The sequence below is a fragment of the Molothrus ater genome, chromosome 4, assembly GCF_012460135.2.
Source record: "Molothrus ater isolate BHLD 08-10-18 breed brown headed cowbird chromosome 4, BPBGC_Mater_1.1, whole genome shotgun sequence".
Taxonomy (NCBI): domain Eukaryota; kingdom Metazoa; phylum Chordata; class Aves; order Passeriformes; family Icteridae; genus Molothrus; species Molothrus ater.
In genome coordinates this window covers 29,966,353-29,988,654 of record NC_050481.2, presented here as the reverse complement: position 1 = coordinate 29,988,654, position 22,302 = coordinate 29,966,353, and positions in this window count along the sequence as shown.

The following is a 22,302-nucleotide window of genomic DNA, read 5'->3' as shown; positions in this document are numbered from 1 at the left end:
TGAATCACTGGCACTGTCCACTCTCGAGGCGAATTGACAGGGGTAGGATTGCCTTTCAGATAAACAGGATTTAGGCAAATGTGAAAAGTAATGGGATTCATCTTTTCACAAAGTTCCATTACCTTGTTCTAACAGTATTGTATTTAAAGATGGGTCATATCCGCCTCACCAAGAAGTGTCAATGTTTGTTGTACAGCTTCTAGTGGTGTAAATTCCAGACATTGCAAACTATTCAACTGAAAATTAGGATTTTAAAGCCTGAGGAAACTTCACCTCTCAGATACTGGCAAAGAAGTAAACACATACATTTTTATTCTTACTTGCTCAAAAATAACTGAAAATCTTTGACTGTGCCAGGAAAATAGTGAGCCAAACATATAACAAAAATTATCAGAGCCTGTTACTTCTCATAATTGTGTCACATATACTTCAGAGGAACTTTATTACCTGGTATAGTCCACTCCTAACAAAGTTTTTTTTTGCAATTGATGAAAAAAGGCAACCCACTGCTGCAATTTTCAGACACTTTTTGTCTTTTTCTAAATAAAACAACATTTTTATGCAGCCAATTATGTAGCTTCCATTGTATTTGCTTTCATAAAAACTATAAAAGCAGCTGACTACAATGGATTAGTTTAAGAACAATAATAATGACACTTGACATTTATACAGAATTTTCCATTTCGTTTCTCAGACTGCCTTCACAAAAATAGGCATTAATATCCTTTTGTAGATTAGGAAAATGAGGAACAGTGAAGTGAAATAACTCATTCAAAACCACCCAGCAAGTCTTTTACAGTCAAGAAAAACAGAGTATTTTTTCCTCCAAGTTTTATGCTCTAATCATTAGACCACAGCAATCAGAATGATGTGTAATCAAGGCAGCACTTAGATTATAATTTGAAAGCATAACAGCAACCAAGTGTCCTTCCAACTTCTTCCCCTCAAGTGTGTAAAAGAAAATGTCTGCCCAAATTTAAATTTAAAACCCATCAGCAATATTCCTCAGTATTTTCCTTTCTTTCTTATTGATAGTTCTCTTTATCCTTTAACTATTTTTTAATCTTTTGTTTTCTCCCTCACTTCTCATTCACTTCAGACACTCACAGAGAAGCCACCCAGCCCCTCTCTTACCCTCTCATACAGACACTTTTGCCCTCAGAATGGTTTATTAAAGAACTCATGCAGTATTACACACAAGCCACAAAAATTCTGATGACCAGCCCAAGACTTAAAAAGACCCATGCAGAAAATCCAGTAAGAGACATGTAAATTTAATTAATTATTTTCTCTGAGGACACAAAGGCAGTTAGCTGCCACAAGGAGCATCACAGACACATGCTGGTCGGCTCAGGCCACTATACCTATTCTGCAGCAGGAGAATATAAAGATATTTAAGGAATATGTGAGCAAGAATGAAGAATAAACAGGTAGAACACACATTTCCTTGGTAACCAGGTCTCCTACACATCTCCCTATTGTTATAACCCTTTGTTCTCCAATCTTGGGCCATGAAGTGCCTCTCTCAACCCTGTCTCTCCCTCTCTTCAGCCATGAAGGGTATCAACCAAGAGCAGAGCCACCAAGACTCAGAAAAGGACCACCACAGTGTCCCCTAGGTGCCTGCTGGGACTAGAGCACCTCCCCTGCAGCCAGCAGAGCAACTTGGCTTTGGCTGTTTTGACAGCCCACTGCCATCCCCACCAAACCTACCAGCTCTTACAGCCTTGGTCACACAGTCACAGTTGGCCATGCCACAGGAAGAGCGATGGATTGATGGCTACCAGAGCAGTAGGCAGCCTTCCTTAGGCTGGGCAGCCAGGCTTTTGTTATTGGAGCCAGAAGTTCTTATTTCTAGGCTTCAGAGACCTGCCTATATGATTTATCTAGAAGTTGCTTTCTTATCAGCAGATGTAGTTTTAGCACAGCCTGACTGTCTGGTGAAACAACCACAGGAATGGATCTTGTTTGCCTCTGTACGAAGAGGAGAGTGCAAGATATTCACATCACAGGAATCCAAGACCCCAAGCTCTCTTGCAAACATAAATTAGCCCCCACTTTATCCCTTTGGGGTGAGTTTAATACTGTAACATTTTCCAAATGCATCAACTGCTTTCAGGGTGAGCCATGGGCTCCTAAATCACCTAGATGCCTTGGAAAATATTAGCAGCTATCCCCCACTGGAGTTAAAGCCAGTTGGCTGGGGTCAGCCAGCAAGCCTGTCACCCAGCCAGGAGGAACACCTCAGCAATCAGCCAGCCAGCCCATTGCTCTCACAACTGATCAAAATAACCAACCAACACAGAAAGCTGCACTGTGCAGCAGCTGATGGAGCAAATTTCAAAACCAATCACCACACACACAGAGAGCAGCTGTCCAGCCAGAAGGACCAGCACAAGTCAGAGGTATGCACAGCGTCTTACAGGACAGACACAAGAAAGAACTTACATACCTTCTAAGACTCACAATAAGGCAATACTATTAATGCAGCTCTTTCAAAATCCAGATGCTGCAGATCATCCTTTTGGAGTCATTTTCAGACCACAAAATGATGCTGGAGTTGTGGAGAATTTTCTGCTTGGACACAACAGATTGCCATTAGAGGCATGGCCAAAACTAGCAGCAACTGGCAGATTTAGGACTGATCTAAGAAGGTAGCAGAAATGCTAATTTAAGAACACTTTCAGCTTTCCAGATCTTTGTTTTCAGCGCTTAACCTTGACAGTCTTCATTAGACATAAAAGTTTCCATATGGAACTGCTATGGAAGGACAATTAAAAAGTTTTCCAGAGATACCTGTTTTTATCAGGCAAGAGATAACTAATCCTTCCCTGGTAATTTCCCTGTATTGTTAGTTAAATTCAAATCCCTAACATTGTCTAATTGCCTTTTTTGTTATGTGAATCTGCAGCCATGCACCATAGGGAACCCAGGCTGGTTACACACTGAGACAGGTGCTTTAGTGGCTGCAGGGCTCACATCATTAGGCACACACAGAGCTATTAATCATTTCAGTTTACTCTGAGGCACAAACCTGAATTAAGCCAGGCCACTTTCCTATGAAAAACAATAGCTTAATTGTAACAGGTAAGGCAAAAGCATTTTGAGAGGTAGAATTTCAGGAACTAGGGCAACTCTCCCTAAAAAAACAATCAGGAAAGACAAGAAAATTCACCATATTGAAGAATTAGGAAGTTTAATCATTTGTTTTCAGCAAGGGAAGAAAAATAATTTGAAGATAATCTATTCTCCTCTTCACACAGCCTGTTACCTTCAGATGCTGAATTCCTTGAGCTGGGAAAAGTTGTCACATTTACATTCTGTGATCTGTAGCACTGCAATCATCCCAGTGATATGAATGGCGGGTTGTTTGGGGTTTTTTTTCACACAATGGGGAGTTTTAAATAGAGATGGATTTTCAAAAGCATCTACTAAAGCACAAGTTCAAAGATTCCAAAAGTATTCTTAGGTTTTGATTTTTACAGTAACTTACACAACAGAAGGAGGAAAAAAAATAACTTTGTTGGAAACAACGTAAGAAGGCATTTTAAATCCTGTTAGATGCCTACAGATGCTTATCTGTTTTGTGAGGTACCCACATATATTTCAAAATCTGGCTGCAAGACATCCTTAGAGAGTTTAATGTACCTGGGGCACCCAGGGATTTTGGAAATGGGACCTAGACTGCTGAAAATATTAGCAAGTAGTGGTGTTATAATCTATCCGACACATGCGAAATGATGAATTTGTCTTTACTCTTTGGTTTCAACATTTGACTAGAATATGATACTTACTTGAAGAGCTGAAATAAGACATCTTTCACTTCCCCACAGAAACAGACTTTGTAAATTCATAAGGTACCTCTGGAATTCTAAAGCTAGCTCTGCCTTCACAAGAAAACACTGCATGGAAATCAGTCCCTTGATTCAAAACTAAACTTTAGAAACCTTTCTAGGAAGATTAACATCCTTGCTAGGAACATTAGCATCCTTCTCAACTTTGTACTGCTACATTAAGTAGATGAACAAGAAAAGATTTGTGTTAAACACTTGTTGTTAAATACAACACAACATGGCTGGAAGCTACATTAACTGTTGACACTTGCAGCTGCTGCAACTCAGTAGTACATAGCAAGGAGTAGTATAAAAGTCAGAAGTATATTAGAGTACACAGAATCACAGAATATTTTCAGTTGGAAGGGACCCACAAGGATCATCAAGTCTGACTCTTAAGTGAATGGCTTATACAGGAATGAGACCAGTGAACTTGGCATTATTAGCACCATGCTCTCACCAGCTGAGCTGATCTTAAATGGATGAAAGAGATGCATTTCCTCACATGTGAAACTCAAAAGGACCACCAGAGACATCTAGAACATGGATTACAATACAGCACATCTATGCTGGTAACGTGCCACAACCCACCTTAGGGTGAAGTTCACTCAGCAATAACTACACTTATCATTTGCACATTGCATCCAAATGTGAGCTGCTCCATAGAACACACATTTTTCTGCACCCCGCTGCCAGCTGTGTGCTCCCACCATCTTCCTGGGTCACGCAAGGCAGGCAGTGTGTGGGCTCAGCTCTTCTGCCCAGCCCCAGATGAGCCCTGAATGAAAACAGCTAGATACCATGAGTGGCTTGTGATGAGTTTGGCAGCTGAGCAGGGGACACAGCCAGTTCCGTCTCCATATCTGCGTGGGGACCAAGCAACGCATGGAGGTCACATAAAGTGCACCTCAAAACCAGGCCCCAGCCCAGACATTTGCAAAGAAACAAGTGTATTACAGCAGGCTCAGTCTTGATTTGCTGCTGTGGCTTGCCCAGCACCAGTTGGTGAGGGCAGCTAAAGCATTTGCAGTATCAAATTCATCTTGGTATAGCCTGCCTCTGGAGCACATCAAAGGGTCCCCCAGGGACCTTCCCTTCATGACATGGAGCCTGGGCTGGGGTGCTGTTCCAGCCCTTGAGCTCCCACAAGCCAGGAGAGCAGCAGGCAGGAGATGCCAGTCGAATTACTATCTGCAGGGCAGGGCTCAGCACACCTGAGTCTTGGAGATTAAAAATACAGCTTTTCAGTCTTACGGTAGTCTTGATAAGGCTGAGCACCTCGAGGCCCAGGCTTGCAGCATTTGCCAGCTAACTCTCCTCCTGTTTGCCTGTCTCTCACACTCATTTTATCTTTGATCCTCTCAAGGAGAAAAAGGATCTTGAAGAATTTGTGGAAAACTTTACACACAGCAGTACTCAAAAAAAGAGATAAGAAGGAGGTGCTGGTGAATACTGTAATGGCATAATCTACTTCAGTGGGAGATTCTAGTCTGGCTGATGCATTTCATTTCATTTCTGACACACTATTGAAAGGATAGTGTAGAGACAGAGGTTAAAAAAAAAAAGAGGGCAAAATTTGCCAGGGAATTTGGTACCAACACATATTCTAGGTGGACTTAATGAAGTGTGAAATGATGGCCTAGAGCTGGGGGAAATAAGCAGTAAAATTCCATATACATTAATAGAAACAGAGGTAGCAGCATTGACTGTTTTGAAGCCTGACTGTTCAACAGCAAGAGAATCTATTTCTAATTTTCATGGTATGTATAAGTCAAGAACACCAAGGATTCAGAAGAGCCACTCCTGCTCAAACTCCAAGTAGAAGAGAAGCATTGTGAGTAGATTTAATGGAGCCCTACTGAAGCCACTGCTCTAATATACCTGATAGCTAAAATGCAACAGCTCACTATGTCTGAATAAAACACGTATTTATATACAAATGCAATAGCAAAAGCTATTGGGAAGAAAAACATCAACCCTGATTGTCATTGTGTGGGCATATAACGAGGTGGAGAAGTAACTGTGGTCAGGATAAAGTCATTCTCATAGTATAGCGTCAGGCAACTGAGCAAAGCTGCCCAAAGTTCAGTGAAGTCAGCCTGGTGACATGTGGAGCAGATGCTGAAAGCCTGACAGCTGGAAATGTTGGAAGCACTTGTCATCAAAAGGTGGCAGGAAGCTTATGTCAGCTGGAAAAGAGCCTGGATGCTTGTTGCCAGGGCAGCAGAGAGGGTTTTGACAGATAAAAGTGTTGGTGAGCAACGACTAGAGATAAGAGTGCAGATCCCTGGGAAGGCGGAGGAGGGCTGGTTCTTCACCTTTATCTTTAGTGATAGGGATACAAAAGGTCACTGCAAACCCCCAATTTGGGGCAAGGCCTCACATGGTCCTCAAGTCATCCACCACTAGCTTAACCCTAGAAGGGAATTGTTAGTGTGTCATTTCATGCTCACTCTCAGTGTTGTGGTATAAATGCTACAGCTAGCAGGGAGGCTGCAGATAGGAAAGAAAGCAAGGGGTGTGGGGAAGAAAAAATTCGTCTTTGGGAAGAGTTAGATTTGTTAGACTTGACCTTGAGAATCTGAATGACAAAAGTTATGTCTGTGCCTGGCAAAGTGCCTTCTTTTTGTATTTTGCTTTCCTCTAGACACATTCAGGGTAAAACAACAAAGACATAGCAGACCTGTCCTCAAGTAAATCTTCTTTGGTCCTATAAAAATAGAGGAGAAAAAAGACCCAAAAGTTCTTTATTGGGCTAGCTAAATCACAGTATGTTAAAGAACAGGAAGAAAACCCAAGGTCTATCAAAAAATGCACAGTCTTCAGAAAGACTGAAAAATAAAACTTTGTTAGTTCCTGGTTTCAGTCCAGATCCAGTAAAAAAAACTAGAAAACAACAAAAAATATAAATCCTTTCGCAAGTTTTTTTAAACAAGTTTTCCCAGCTGTACAATATTGCTCAGAGATTTTCCAAAGCAAAAGCCTCTTCAAAAAACATTATAAAAGTTACAGTATTGATAGCAATTTCAGATAAATGGAACACCCAAGGTCTTTGTCAATTTTCACACTATGAGAAGTTTCATTATTCAAGTACAGCTGGCTGAACATTTTTTTCATTATATGGTTTATTGGTTTGGATGACTGAAATAAATTGGGGAAATTCGCCTAGTGCTGTTTCCCTTTCATTTCCAAGATTGGCAGTGGACATTTTTGAAACCATATATTCCAGTTTTGGTAACAGATTTGCACACTGTCCTTAGCTGTACTTACTCATGCATGCCCAAAGAGATAAGTGAGACAAGATGGCAAACACTTGTCCAGGCTGTGGGAGACCCTGGTTCAAGTCTGTCCTCTCTGCCCCTCTGTGTTCCACATCTCAGTTTGCATTGAGACATCAACCAGTAACCAGAGAATTTGGTAACTACACATTCAAATGGGGGGTATGCTCCAAATGATATAATATAGAATAAATTGGCTGTGCTACTCACTTTGCACAGCAGTGAGAGGACATGAGGTAGAAGGGTCAGAGGCCTTCTCTGATCCTTGGTCCCTCTCATGCCTCTGTAGATGATGCGTGCTATGGTCCCACATCAGACTCGCAAACAGAGAAGATTCAGCACAAGAAAGCTGACCCACAAATTCTGATTTACTTGCTTGATCCATTTGGATTATTTTATAAAATCTAGATATCGTAGAAAAGAAACAGAGCTCCACCTCAGAATACTTTATTTCCAGCATTAAGACTTTCATCCAAGTGTTAGGCAAACATTTTAGTAAAAAGTTTGAAGCGGTTTGGAGTCTTGAATTTAAGTTGTTAACATCCCAGGTAAATTGCCCTACTGACTCAAACAGCAGATAAAATGGGGGAGCTGGGACTACTTCCCTCTTATGTTTATGATCCAATCCTTTTCTTTTATTAAATGTACACGAAAAACAAATGAAACAGTTTGCCAGGTGTTAAAAAATGTTTCTATAACCTCAAATCAGTCTTTGTGCTATGCTAACAATTCTAAAGAAATTAAGTTTCCATTCAGTCCATAACATTTTCTTTGCAGCTCAGCTGCCAAAATACTTTAAACCCAGCAACTATTTGCACAGCCCTATAAATTAGGCTTACTAAAGGAAACAATTAGCAAGCCTGTAGCTTACAGGAATTTCAATTAGTACTGCTACAGTGCATTGTTTAAGTAATTAGAAAATTATTCCAACTATTGTAAGTATTTGCAACACAAATCTGCTGTACATAGATGCTGTCCTATTAATAATGGAAGCTATAAAAAGCTTGAAAATCTAGTCTGCAGAGGAGGTCACATGCTTGTTATTAGTCTAACCAGTATATGCTTCTCATTGTTACTGAATAGCAATATTAAAATAAAATAGGAACATACAAAGCACACAAAAAATGTGCTCCTGTGCTGCTAAATTTTGGAGAAATCTAAAGATATAGATTTGTCTATATGTCACTTACTCCATTCAAGTTTAAAGAGATGAGGATCTGGATAAAGACATGAACATAATAATTATTAAATTTAAGGTGTACCACTGAACCAGAGTTCTGTACTAAATTCTTAGCAGAGCTATAAAATCAGTAGCGATATATCATGAAACCAAAATGAGTTTCCAAATGAATGTCTATTTCCAAATGGAAACAGCATCAATCATAAATGAGATGTTTTAACCACAATTTAATACTCTCGACTATCTTGAAATGCAATTAATCTGCTAAAAGATAGCAATATTTCCAATAATGATTAGCAGCCTTAAAAAATCCTGCACCTCTGATTTAGCTGTGAAGCTCTAGAGATGGGCTAGCAGCCAGATGTTTATAAACTCTTTTCAGGTTACAATTTAGTTACGGTTACAGGGTTAGACAATGTACTCTCATTTAGCCCTCCAACTGACTAGCTTAACCATTATCTGTCACTTCACTGGGCATATGCACCCTGCTGGCTGCCACTGTCCAATGCCAAGTCATCTATTTCCCCGCCACTGCTCGGCTGAGGCTGCTCCATTCATCCCCTAGACAGCCTCCTTTCAGGGGAGCATTACAGGCTCAACAGACCTCTTTGTTGGAGCTCTATTTACACCACCATTTTTTGTTACCCGGATTGTGAAAGGAAACAACAGGGGATGGAGAGGAGACGGACTGCTAACACAGTGGACCAGAAGTCATCAACCTCAGCTCTTTGAAGTGATATGCACAGTAAACACGGAAACTATACCAATATGTGAAATAACCTGGTGGTCTAAGTGCAGTTCCCAACAGACATGCGGATCTATATCTACAAGAAGTCAGCGTCATAATCAGCAATAACTGGCAACCTTCCCCACTATTTATAAAGAGCTGCAGTGTAATTATTCACCCAGCTCCCATTGATTATAATGGGATTTGGCTGGATAAATCCCCATGTGGCTCTTTGAAAATTTGGGAGCTTTAGGGCAGTTGCTGCTCCGAGGTGTAAAACCTTATACACATTCAGATGGAATGTGCTCCCTTCTGGACACAGCAAAAACGCAGCAGTAAGCACTATGAGCCCTTGACTTGATTACTGCTGTCTGCAAGCTGTTGTGAGATAGAAATGCTCTCCCTGCAGCACAATGACCGTGTGCTTGCAGGGCAAAGGAGTGCTAAAGGAGCACATGCCAAACTTTGAAGATGTGCTTAATTCCCTTTGACTTCCACACGACTAAAGCACGCACATGACTGCGTGGTGGCATGGATTCCAGCATGTGACCCGGGACGTAAGGCGCACTGCAGTGCTCCAGAAGCCTCGCAGCAGCTTCACTTGTCAGGTTTTATTTGGGGAAGCTGCTGTGCTCACACACCAGGCTGCTCAGCAGCTGCCTCCCTGGTGAGCCATGGGCTGGCTGCTCCTTGCCCGCACCACAAAGGCTTTTGCAGCCACATTGCTCCACTCTGTTGACTTCAGCAGGAGCAATGCTGCATTTCAGTAGGTGATGGCAGCACCAGGGCTTTATATGCTGAGGTGACAGACACAGTGTGTTGGACCATCAGCTGAGTAGGCATAAAGGGCTTGGAGAACTAACTCTGTGCCTTTCAGGCAGATCTCCTACACCAGACAGCAGCTCCATTAAGGGTACATGTGTATCGCTCATTTCTTTGCCAAACTCTAACTTAAATACACCTGTTATCCCCCAGCCTTGTTATCTTCATTATTTAGTGCAGCACCTTATCATCCAGCTTCAGCTTCCTCCCTCCTACTCTTTCCTGAGCTTCCTGAATGGCAGCTCTGTGCCTCTGGTTACCAGATTTTAAGTGTGCAAGGCCATGGCACCCTGGTCCATTGGTCCTTCCAGCACTCTCCACTACCATCTTCCAATCCAGTGGTGCCTTAGGCAAAATAAACACCACCACAGGCAAAGTTAGTGTTACTTCTCTGTGACAACCATCTCCTATTTCTGCAGTGGGAGAGATGCCAAATAGCGGCAGTGTGGAAGATAAGTCTGCATGTGCTGCATTTACCATGGCCCACAACCAGTCTTCCAGAACATTTTACTGGTGCACAGATCCTGGGGTTCTGAGATGATAAATATCTCACCTGCTTTCATTTTATAAAATGCACATTTTTTAATTCCCTTTTTCAAACAAAAACAACAAAAAAATGAAGTAGAGAAGCCTAGTATCTAAAAATTAAAAATTACTAAGAGAAAGTATGTTGTTATTACAGAAAATTTTCTCTTCCTAAACCAGTCACATCATTGGGGAAACAGGGGATTGGTCATTGAATTTTCACTACTTGAAGTAAAGAGGCTTGCTTCACTAATTTTTGCAAATTTGAGGAGAAAACACATTTTAATAACCAGTTTTTTGGCAGATTAATTTAATATTTTTTGTCTGGTGTGTTTTGCTGCTTTTTAAGAACACCTTCACAAGCTAAAAGTGATCTTCTTTTATCTGACAGTATCCAGAAACTGGACATAAAATAGACAATGTACAGACCAGTGTATTTGTGTGCATGTTTCAGTGCATAGAAATTTGCACTTTTAATTTTAACCAGTGCAAATGGCAACTAAAAGCAATAGCCTTTCAACTTTTGCAAAAAAAAAAAAAGTCCCATTTTTGCATTTTATGGGGTAGTTAGAAAAACAAAATTTTATTGCCTGTAGAGGGGAACAATTTTCAGTAATTTGAGCTTATAGTGAAACCAGCTGATCTCTATCTTGCTTTATCTGTATTGTTTTATTCTTTGATCATAAATGTATCCAATGAATATTTTTATGCTATTTTATATTTTTGGTAAATTGTATGCATCATGAGATAAAAAATATACTAGTTACTATTATTTTTCCACTGGGTTTTCCTTTCCAGCACAGTATTGTTTTGTAGTAGTCACACTGAGAATTTGCCAAAGCTATCTGACAGACCCAGCCTAGAGCTTCAGCAATTCTGACATTGCTGCAAAAGTTCCAAGAACAAAAGCAATCCACTTTTTTTACTTCCTAGGAGCCCCAGAATCCAGCCTAGTCAGTCAGAAAAAGTTGCTGTCTTGTAAGGCTAGAGCAATCATACCAAGTTTATGAGAACAGAGACAAATCCAGAAAAGCATTCTTTAGGGAAAAGCTCAAAGAATAAAATGTAAAGTGTTTGTTGTGTTCTGTTGATTGGTGGGTTAAAGATAACAACTTACGAGGCTGCCTGGTCATCAAGAGGTTGGGATGGAAGAACAGAGCCCCTGATGTTAATTGCAGACAATTTAAATTTGGCTTTGGCTATCTTACACAGCTCCTTGCTTTTGATTAGATTTCTGCCAAGTGCTCAGACTCTCTTGTTTGGCAAGTGCTACAAAGGTACAGCATGCACAGAGTGTACTTGCATGCTGTTGGTTTATGCAGAAACATTCCTCAATCACCCAGTCCCATTTTGGCTGCCAGCTCCTGTTTCTTTAAACACTGTAGAAAGAAAGGGGAAAGGTAGGATAACAACGTATAACTTTTCCCTTGAAAATTTCTGTTTTGTCAGAGGTAAATTCTCTTTAGACCTCCATTTTTTTAAAAGAAATGCTGCTGTTGCATTTTAAAGAGCACTTAGAGATATAAACCAACTACTATTATAACAGAAAAACATCTAATGATTTAAGATTATTGCAAAGATTTTGATTCATATTCTGGGTTAAATGTCCAGTATGGAAATTATACAATGAAACTGCAATACATTATGACATGCAACCTACTGTATTGGAATATAAACATATTTTAAAAGTATGTACTTCTGGGAAAATATCTAGGAAAAGTTCACCATGCCACAGTCATTAGGGACTTGTAAAGGGTGGCCATCTCTTCAAGATCCTCAATAATGCATTCAGAAGGGGTCAGAAGACCTCAGGCCAGCACCATTTTAGTGTTCTATAAAATAAATTAAGATAAAAAATAAAAAAATAAGATAAAAAATAAGTCATTACATGGCAATAGCAAACAATAATAAAGTTCAATTTGCTGCTGCCTTGGAAGACTTTGAGGAGGCTGCTCAAAATGCCTCTAGGCTGCTTCCCCACAGCTGCTCATCAGGCACATGAAGCAAACCCAGCAGGGAGAGTGATAAAGACACATGTCCTCCCTCATGTTTAGAACAGAGGGTGGAGAGACCAGCAGAGCTGGTCTGGGCTGCACTGGAACAGGGGACAGCCTTGCCCCTCTTGGTGCCAGTCTGCCAGCACTGCCACTGAGACACTGCAGGCTTCAGTGGACACCTGGCAGTGGCACCTTCCTTCCGACCTGCTGCAGGAGGTGTGACTGCCCCATGGCTGTGGCATGGTCCTGAAGGGCAGAGGGTGGCTGGAGAGAGGCTGGTGGTGCCAGGAGGTGTGGGACAGCTGTGGTGGAGTGTCTGGCTGCAGCCCTGTGTGTGCAGGCTGTGTGCATGGCTAAGAGGTGGTGCTGGCTCTGTGATGAGAAGCCACATTTTCAGTTCTGGTGACCCACAGGCTGGGAGGGAGCACAGGTCTTGGGGGAGGCTAGATGCACCCCAGGCATCTGCAAGAAGAGGCAGAGACAAGCCTGCACCTCTAAAGGAAAACCCAGTGTCCTGCTCCTAAAGAGGCACTCAAGCTTCTCACCCCACGTGCCATCACCCATCCTTCCTAGCCAGCCCAGCAGGACTGGACACTCTCTTATCAGCTCAGTTCTGGGAACCAAGCCTGTCAGGCCTTCCTCTGCCTCTGTGCATTTTTCCTTTGCTCTTGGAGAATGGAGCCATCAAGAGACTTTCAACTATTTCCTGACCTAATGCAGCTTTCACAGAGTTTTACAGCAGCAGGCAAGGGTGAGCTGGTAACTCTCTGTGCAACTCTTTGCATGAATCATTATCATTCATCATTACAACTGTGGTAGTACCAAAAAGCCCAGGCACAATTTTTGGGTAACGTTAACTCGCACCTCGTTAGCGAGTACTTTTTACCCAGCCACAAAAAGAGAGGCCCTCCCGGCACAAATGGTATCAGTCGTTATCTGAGACTGCTGCTCTCAGACACTGCGTTTACAGGACACAGGTTTAGCATTTACAGCAAATACTTTTTTGCCAGGTCAGTTTGCCACTACTGAGTGGACACTGGTGACGGCAAGTCATGCACATGTCCATACATTCACTGATCATCCGTTGCACACTGATGTTACAGATCCCTGCTGCATCCAGGGATCCATTCTTTTCCTGGAAGCCAAATAAAATTTTCACTGTCACATCTAAATTCTGGCATAGAAGATGCCAGATATGGCATAGAAGATGCCAGATATGTGATAGAAGATGTCATTATCAGAATGTGTAGGGTTAAAAAAAAGCAAACCTCACAAACAAAAAAAAAAAACCCAACAAAGCAACAAACTACATAAACAACAAAAAAACACCCAAGTATTTTCTATAACTTCCTCACTTTTATAAGCTGGAAAGGAGTATACAATGCCATGAAATACTTGTAAATGATCTGCTGTCTTTGACATGCAACTAATTTTATTAAGACCCAGTTAAATGGGTTAACACTCTACTGGGTTAACTCCTAGCTTGCTACAGAGTCAAATTATGGTGTGCAATGTTGAGTAAAGTGGGATCTAAACTATCCCAAGCAATTTCCAGTTTCATTGCGCTGTGACAACAGACATCAGATTCAATTAGCAAGACATGAATGCATTTTCAGCATCTGCAAGTTTTTTATCACTTGCTAGCTGGTAAACAAATAAATTATGCAGTGTGAATTGAAACACATCTCTACTTGGAGCTATATAATGTAATTGTTGTAATTTAATTCAGCTCTAATGAGATTAAAGTTTGTGGATGTGTAATCCAGTATTTTTGTAAAGATACATTACCATACATTTGAACTACAAAAGCAAGGCTGCTTTATCATATTTGCTGACTTGTCAACACCTTTACTTGACTCTGCAAAAGTTTAGTAAGTGTTTGTTTTCTTTACCCTTGTTCCCTCAATTTGATCCTCATGACCTTCAAAGGACATGAGATCAGGAGCTTCTTGCCTTACACTTTTTCTGACAGAAACAGCAAAAAGAGCTGAGAAAGCAGAATGGCAGTGGGGCACCTGCATGGCTTTGGAGTTCCTGCTAGGTGAAGTTTTGTCTTTCAATACTTAAATCCTTATGGGTACATCTCTCCCCAAGTGAGTGGTGACTTGGATTCCCTGTTTCTCCCTTAGATGAGTAGAAAGTGCCATGTAGTCCTTTAAGGTAGATGGTATAAGTGCAGCAAACCCCTCAGTACTCAGGAGCAAAACTCAAGGGCGCATCACCTGGAGGGCTGGTGTATATGGCAGAGGGCTAAGGTGTATATGGTAAAAAACAACATAAAGGGGCACACTTCAATCCCTATTAACCATAGCAGCCACCACCACATACAGACATTTAAACTGAAAAAAAACCAAACCAAACAAAAAAAAAAAAAAAAAAAAAAAAAAAAAAAAAAAAAAAAAAAACAGAAACCAATAAATATTTGTAAAAAATAAAAAAAAATGCCCTTCAGTTTTATAATTTCCATAGAAAATTTTAAGGCATTTACAGATTTGGAAGATCTGGGAGGAAAAACAAGAAACAAATGCCATCTTTGATAATTACCTTCTCTAAGAGAACTCAGTTTGCAACCACAAGTAGATTTTAGACTTCACTGAGTACTCAAACTCAGCTTTTCAGCCTCTTTCTATGTGAGCTATACCATGGGCTTTAAAGTGTACCTGTACAGTTGCTGGATTAAAGCATCTGAAGGATCAAATCCAGATCCTTCGGACCTTTTTGATCAAGCCTAGAAGACACTTTGTTTAAACCTCAGTTTGCTATTTTATTGCAAGTGATTTTGCCGCCATTGAATTATTGAAGGAGTAAAGAAGGGCTGGAGGGGCAGTGAAATACCCATCCATGAAGATTTTAATGATTGTCAGTCATTCTGAAGGAATTGCATGACCACTACTCCTGATGTACTGCAAGTTCCTAAGCACTTTCCATGCAAGAGGGGCAGAGGGAACTTAGCAACATGTCCAGTAACTCAAGGGACAGAAGGGGTGGTAAGGGTGAAGGGAAGAAACCCCTCATCTGGATGTAGTTCAATGTGAAATTACAGTATTTGTTTTGAGTGCATTTCAGGAAAGTGATTTGTTATCAGCAGAGGAACAATGGAAGCAAGGTAATTTACATATTGCTTGCAAATATTTTCATAATCAAATGATATGTTTATGGCAATACCAGAAACATTTAACATTTTGTTTACAGAAGTATGTTTAATAAGGAATTTCCTTTTCTTGAAAAACTGTACTGGAATTTCTATTATGTTTAGTTTAGTCTAGTTTAATCAGTTCCTTAGAAAAACAGAATAGGAAGTGGCTTTACAGTGATCATTATGGAGATTGCTGCTGCAGTACAATGTTTTCCTTAAGGTGCAATGGATGTAATGCTTCCTGTCCTTGCAAGTGCAACATAAAGCAATGATCCTTTAGCCATAACCTCAAGACCTGCTTCTCCGGAGGACAGGTGGAAGAGGGTGGAGAGGAAAGCTTGCTACCGCCCTGTTTCCAGCTCACCTTTCCCTAGTTCCTTAATTGCATATTACCCTCATCACCATCTGCGGCGCCGGGCTTGCCGGTGCGCTCCCCATAAGGGGGCACCCTTGGTTGTGTCCTGAGGGACGCCAGGGCTGCTCGGAGATGCTGCGGAGCGGCAGCGCGCTGCCGGCAGGGCAGGGCAGGGCTGGTGCGGTGCCCCGCGGTGCCCGCATGAGGCTGGGAAGGAAAGGACACGTTCAGCGCTGGTGAATAGGTACCCACTGCAGCGCTGCAACATCTAGGCTCAGCACCCATCATCTCACCATTTCCTTCCAAATGGAAAAAAGTGTGGCTACTCTTGCACTTTTTCCTCTGAAGAAGGGATGGGAAAGAGTCATGTGCTTAAAACCCATATCCAGATTTCTGCAAAGTCAAAACTTTTAATTGGATGCAAGCTTTGGCTAACATGAGATAGTAACTAACATGAGATAGTAACTAATAGCAACAAATAATGGTTTCTGGCTTTTGCCTGGTTGCTTGCTCAAGTCTGGATCCCAACTGGTTTAACATTGGCTGTGTCTGAACAAAGAAGCTGCTGCCCATCAGCAACCACGGCACAAGGTCTGGATCTGCAACTCATCCAAGACAGGCATCACACAGAATGTTGCAGCTCCCTTCCAGGAATGGAGACAGTGCATGTCAGTCTCTTCAGCCTGAGTTCAGGTTGCTGTTGAGGTGCAGTCAATGCACACACAGATCTGTGAGCCAGGAGGTGCTGCTGACTTCTGAAATGTAGTCTCAGAAGACACCAGGTCAGAGGGAAATTAACATCCAGGTTGAGTCAAGCTCAGATGAAGAACAAGATTCTTAACTACAAGAACATGAGACTCTGATCTAACACAGAAGCTTAGTCAGACTTAGATATGAAAATAGACTGAATTATAGCTCTAAGACAATCCCCTTCTTCCTTAGGGGCACAAGGAAATTTTATTAACTCTAAAAGGAAGAGAAATACCCCTTACAGTTCTCACTTTATGTAGAAGGAAGCAGAAACAGGGCTTTAAGCCCTCTTCCGTTTCCATTTACTTTGGATATTGCAGCCTTGCCTGTTGCCCAGATTGTGCTTGTTCAGTGGAAACAAAGCCACTGTTGGTCCTACAATGTGAAAGGCTTGTCAGAAAAAGCCGATTTGGAGCTGTCTTGCTTAAGACAACATCCTTCTCAGGTTACAGGTGGGAGTCACAACACAGTCCTCAGGTTACATCTAGCAAGACAACCAAGCCTCTGTGGAAAGCAGCAAGCCATGGCTTTCAGTCAGGTGGAGAATAGCTTTTATATAGGAAGAAAAAAATGAATTGCCTGGGAAAGCCTGGGGGGTTCTAAAAAGTATGCACTTGTTGTTCCCTTGGCATTATCCTCCTCAGCAGTACTTAAAGTTAAGTGTGTGAACTACAGAGAATCAACTACTGTCAAAAACAAATGCCTAAAGCCTACAATTCTTACAGTTCTATTACTTGTGTAACTCAGTCTTCAGCAAATGAAGCTCCATTCCCCCCCTTTTGTTTACAGGAGTCAGTCACACCAACAAGGTGACATAAGCAATACAGGAAAAAATACATTTTAAAATATGTTTCATCTAATTTAGGGAGGATCTCATATGACCATAACCATACAACACTTTAATAAGATTTTGTGATGGTTTTTGTATTGCATTTAAAAGTAAACAAAATATCTGCATCAGGAAAATTTTGGGGCGTCAATATCCAGTGCATAGCTGCATGACAGCATCAAAGGCTCTTTCTTCAGTAAAAGAGGAACTGAAGCAGAGCCTCTTTTAGTAAAAATAGCATCACTAGAAGCTGAAGTTCACTTTACACTGAGTTTTTGCAGTTCTGCTTCATGGTCTGTTTAGCTGGGAGAGTAATGTCTTCTCACACCTACCATCTATCTGTGTATCAAGTTACTTTATAATAGTGAACACTGGTCACCATGAGTCTCTGCCAGTAGAGGGTTTATTGCATTTATTCCATGTCAGACAATTTAGGAATCATCAAAACAACTTCCAAGTTTGTGTGTTAAGTAGTAACTGCCCTAACGTTTCATCTCCAGACACTTTTCTATAATTTTCTAACACACTGTTGATCTCCTTGCATGAGCTTACATTCTTTAAAAGCATGTCACAAAGCAATGCTAAAGTGAAAAATTTCTATCTGTAAAGTGACTGCCAAAATCTGGTCCCTATATTTCAAAGACGAGCAAATAGAACAAACAGTAAGAAACAAAGTTGGATGATTAATGAGATAAATTAAAAATAACTAGCATACAGTTTTGTATCAGATAAGAAAGGCTTCTGATTCAGGAGCAGAAAATGTAATGATGGTTGTATTTCAGATTTAAACAGCTTGGTTAATGCATACAGGAAATTGTCCATTTGAGATGAACACAAACAGAAAAAAAATCTGCCCTAAGTACAGGCAGGTCTAGACTTCTGCATTGCTGTTCTTGCAGGTGGCAATTATTATTCTTGCATTCATGTGCATATAGTTTTAGTTTGATTTGGTGAGAAACATTGAAATAAGTTGAAATTTGAAAAACAACCACATACTCATTAGAAACAGCCCTCTGCTTCTGCTTGCTTACAGTTTTTTTTACTTGCCACCCAGCCTTTGCCTACTTGATTATGCCTATATGGTTCCCATACAGGTTACACAGCAGAGTGTCTAATACTGGAAGAGAAGACACCAAACAACTTCCTCTGCCCATACCAACATTTGCATCTTTAGGAGCAAAACAAAAGGCAAATCAGATGAAGAGGTAGAACATGCTATTTCCAGTGGGAGGGGTAAACCTAGGGTTCCCTTTATCTGATCAAAATCTGCTTTCTTTTCTATTTTCTGTTCCAAGAGCCCAAACGAAGCAAGTAGCCAGCCCTCCTTTGTATATCATGGCTTGGTAGACAGCATCAGCTGGCAAACTTTCTGTCTGAATCTGAGGTCGTGGTGAGTCTTTGCACATATACACATCCCTGCTCTGGACAGTCATGCTCTTCTCAGACATAGGAAGAGCCCAGAGAGAATTTCACAGCCTTGTTAGTAGAAATAAAGCAAAGGATTGCAATGATTGACTCCCACCCTTCCCTTCAAAGTGCTTTGCAAACATGTGAAAAAAGAAAAGCTTGGTTCCTTTTTTGAAAGAAAAAGGAAATGAAGGTCAAAGGGAGCATAAAATCAGCCCTAAATGGAAAGGGCATTCATTAGCTTTCTCAAAAAGAAGAAAAAATAAAAAAGCAGCAACTACTTACTAGATGCAAGAGAAACAGCAACAGCCTGTACCTTCCAAAAGAGCCTTATCCAGGCTTATCGAGAATGTAAAACGTCTCCTGAAAAAAAAGGCATGCTGGGGAAGGCTCCTATTTCAAAGAGGCCAGAGCAAAAAAAGTTGCAGCAAAGCAACCAAGGTTCAGCTGTAGATAATTTTGGGCAAGAGGAAAGAGATTGCCCTTCACCAGATGGCCACATATAAAGTTGTACAAAGGAAGGGGGTAGGAAAAGGGAAAAAAAAAAAAAAAAAAAAAAAGAAGAAGAGAAGGAGGAGGAGGATATGGATTTAGTTTTAGGGTTTTTTTTTCTATTAAGTCTTGATTTGAAATAAAATGTAGGCCATTCTGGTACCTGTGTTTTTTTCCTCCAGATAGTAGCTGACAGTTTGGGGTTAACTTCCACATGAAAAGGAAGCAAATTAGAGAAAACTATTGTCTCTCAGCTATTTTTGGGAATTTTATTATTTCAGATTTTGAAAAATAAACATGGAGCCTGTGTTCTGCTAATTCACCTTGCGAAAACCTGATTTCCAGTGGGTTTGCATATGTGTTCAAATAACACTCATTTCTCCATTTTACTCACAAGTTTTGCACTTAACGAGGTGCAGGCAACTGCTTGAACTGTATTATGTATTCTGGAAAGTGGGGTGGCGACAAAGAATGACCATCCTTGAAAAAACATGCTATCCTGTCCTAGCCTAGCCTATCTGTTTTTCTCAACCTAAAGGCAGAAGTCTAATATAGCAAATAGAGAAGAAAGGGAAAAGCTTATTAGTATTCTGAGTCTGTATTTTCCCAAAGGAAATTCTGACTATCAGGTACTCAACTGACTCTTATAATGAAATTTGCTTGCTGTTGGAAGCTGTCCATTGGTGAAAATTAAGTAAATATGACACATAGGAACAAAGTTGTTCTTCCCTGATATAAAAACATCTCAAATAGAAAGGCAGATGAAACACAAAAGCCTAGTGCCTGGTACCAAAGGTGGTTGCCCATTTTACTGATTATATGACTTGTATCATGTGGCAGTCATGGAATAAGAACTTACTTGGGAATATAGTTGAAAAATGAAACAGCATAGTCATGACAGCATTGATTTCTATACCTGAGTAATGAGGCAAATCTTGAAAAAGTAAGGTTGGTTGATTTACTTAACATAGAAATTCCTGCCAATTTTCAATGTGCTGTCAAATATAATCATATTAACTAAACCTTAAAAACCCCAAACAGCCTGATTTATTATTTCTTCAATGCATATGTTTTTGGGTATTTGAATACGCCTTCATCAAAAGAAACTAGATTTTTAGGGAGCCAGTTAGCTTGCTTTGCCAAGTTAAAAGTTCTGGTAAGGTCAATCTCTTACAACAAATCTAATTATTACAAGTTAATTTCTTTATGTACACAGCTTTTATCTTATGCCATAAGAGGGAAAGGATATGGGGATAATGCTCTTAGGTTGAATTTCTTGGTGATAGTCATTATTCCTCAGAGTGGGGGAGAGCATTGTGAGGGAAGCAGAGGACAGATGGGTGTTTTTCAGTTGGTGCTTGTATTTAATCTGCATAATTAGAAAATGGGAAAGTTATCTATGACGCTGATGCTGACTTCACTTCTAGGTCTTTTTGAGCTCATTTAAAGTATGGTAATGAAAAAAACATTTTACCTTTGGGCAGCAATCTAATTTGTCAGGAAATTCCTCTTGCTATGATGAGTGGATGAGGAAAATTTGGAATAATATGATCCAGATGTTAAAGCTCCTATTTAGCAGCAATGCAGATGTATTATTTTATGGAATTGTCCACATGTTTACCTTCCAGTATTAATAATAAATCAATACTGAGGTTTGCATCTGTATGACTCCATTCCTATCTTTGCCCTCATTGACACGATGAAATACTCATGCATCTCATGTACAGGCTAATAGTATTAAAATTAACAATCTGGAAGACATAAAAATCAGTAAGGAAAATTGAAACAATTACTGCAAGTAATATATACCAATTGATCTGATAACAGTGTCACCCAAAAGAAGGTTATGCTACCATTTTATAATTGATTTGCATTTAATTTTGCAGCTAACACGATAACAAAATTCTGTTACAATTTTGTATTAGAAAGTAGCCAATTTACTGAATATGTGCACTCAAGCAGTTTTGGCTTTACCACTTAAATTCAAACTTAACTTTACTGGAAAACAAAAAGAGCAACGCACAGTACATAAGCAGAGCAGAGAAGGTTCATATTGGACAGCAGCCAGGCTGGCAGGCAGCAGAAACCTTCAGTGGCCTCTGGTGAGGGCTGGGAAACTTCAGGATCTGCAGTCAGGGATGAGCAGAGGCCACTGACCTGTGACATGTCAAAAGGGCAGCAGGGCATGGAGGTAGCTGAGCCACTTTTACAGTCACAGACAGCAGACTGAGCTCTCCTAAAGTCAGGGCTGCAGGGTACAGAAAAAAAAACAACTAAAACTGATGTGATCTCGTGATGATGTGTTGTTATCTTCTACAGGCATTTCTATCTCTAATTTAAACTTATATTGTAAAATACCAGTTTGTTCAAGGGTTCCATGCTTCCTGGGGCTTGGGGGGATTATTTTTAAGGGTTTCTCCTTTTCCTTAGAGAAGAAGAATTGAGTCCTCCTACAGCTGAAATCTGTGGCAAAGCTGTTTTAAGTTTCACAAGGCGCAACACACCTTCCTTGAGAATTCTACTTTTTGGATTAAGGAAAGACATTCGTTTTCCATAGAAGTATCCTTTTACTCTAGGTGAATTGTGCTTTTTTGTTTGCTTTTAAAGAATCTCCCTGCACCAAACCAAACATAAATTTTAAAACTGTCTCCCATCTCCCCTCAGAGTTTTTTAAATTTTATTTTTCGCAACATTTCTGTAATGATCTAGGAGTTAACTCTACAAACATGTATACTAAAGTCAGTCTTACTTTGTTTTTGCCATCATCAGGCTTCCACAGTCCCAAATCCATGGTTTATTAACATGACTACAGAGAGAACTTACATTACAGGGCTTTTAACTCTTCGGTGAGTATCAAATATGTGCTTATTGGAAAAGAAATAGAACATTTCATCACTATGGGCAGGTCAAGCTAAATATATGTATTGAGTTTGATGAAATTTCATTTAGGAAAAGGTGTTTAAAACTTTAG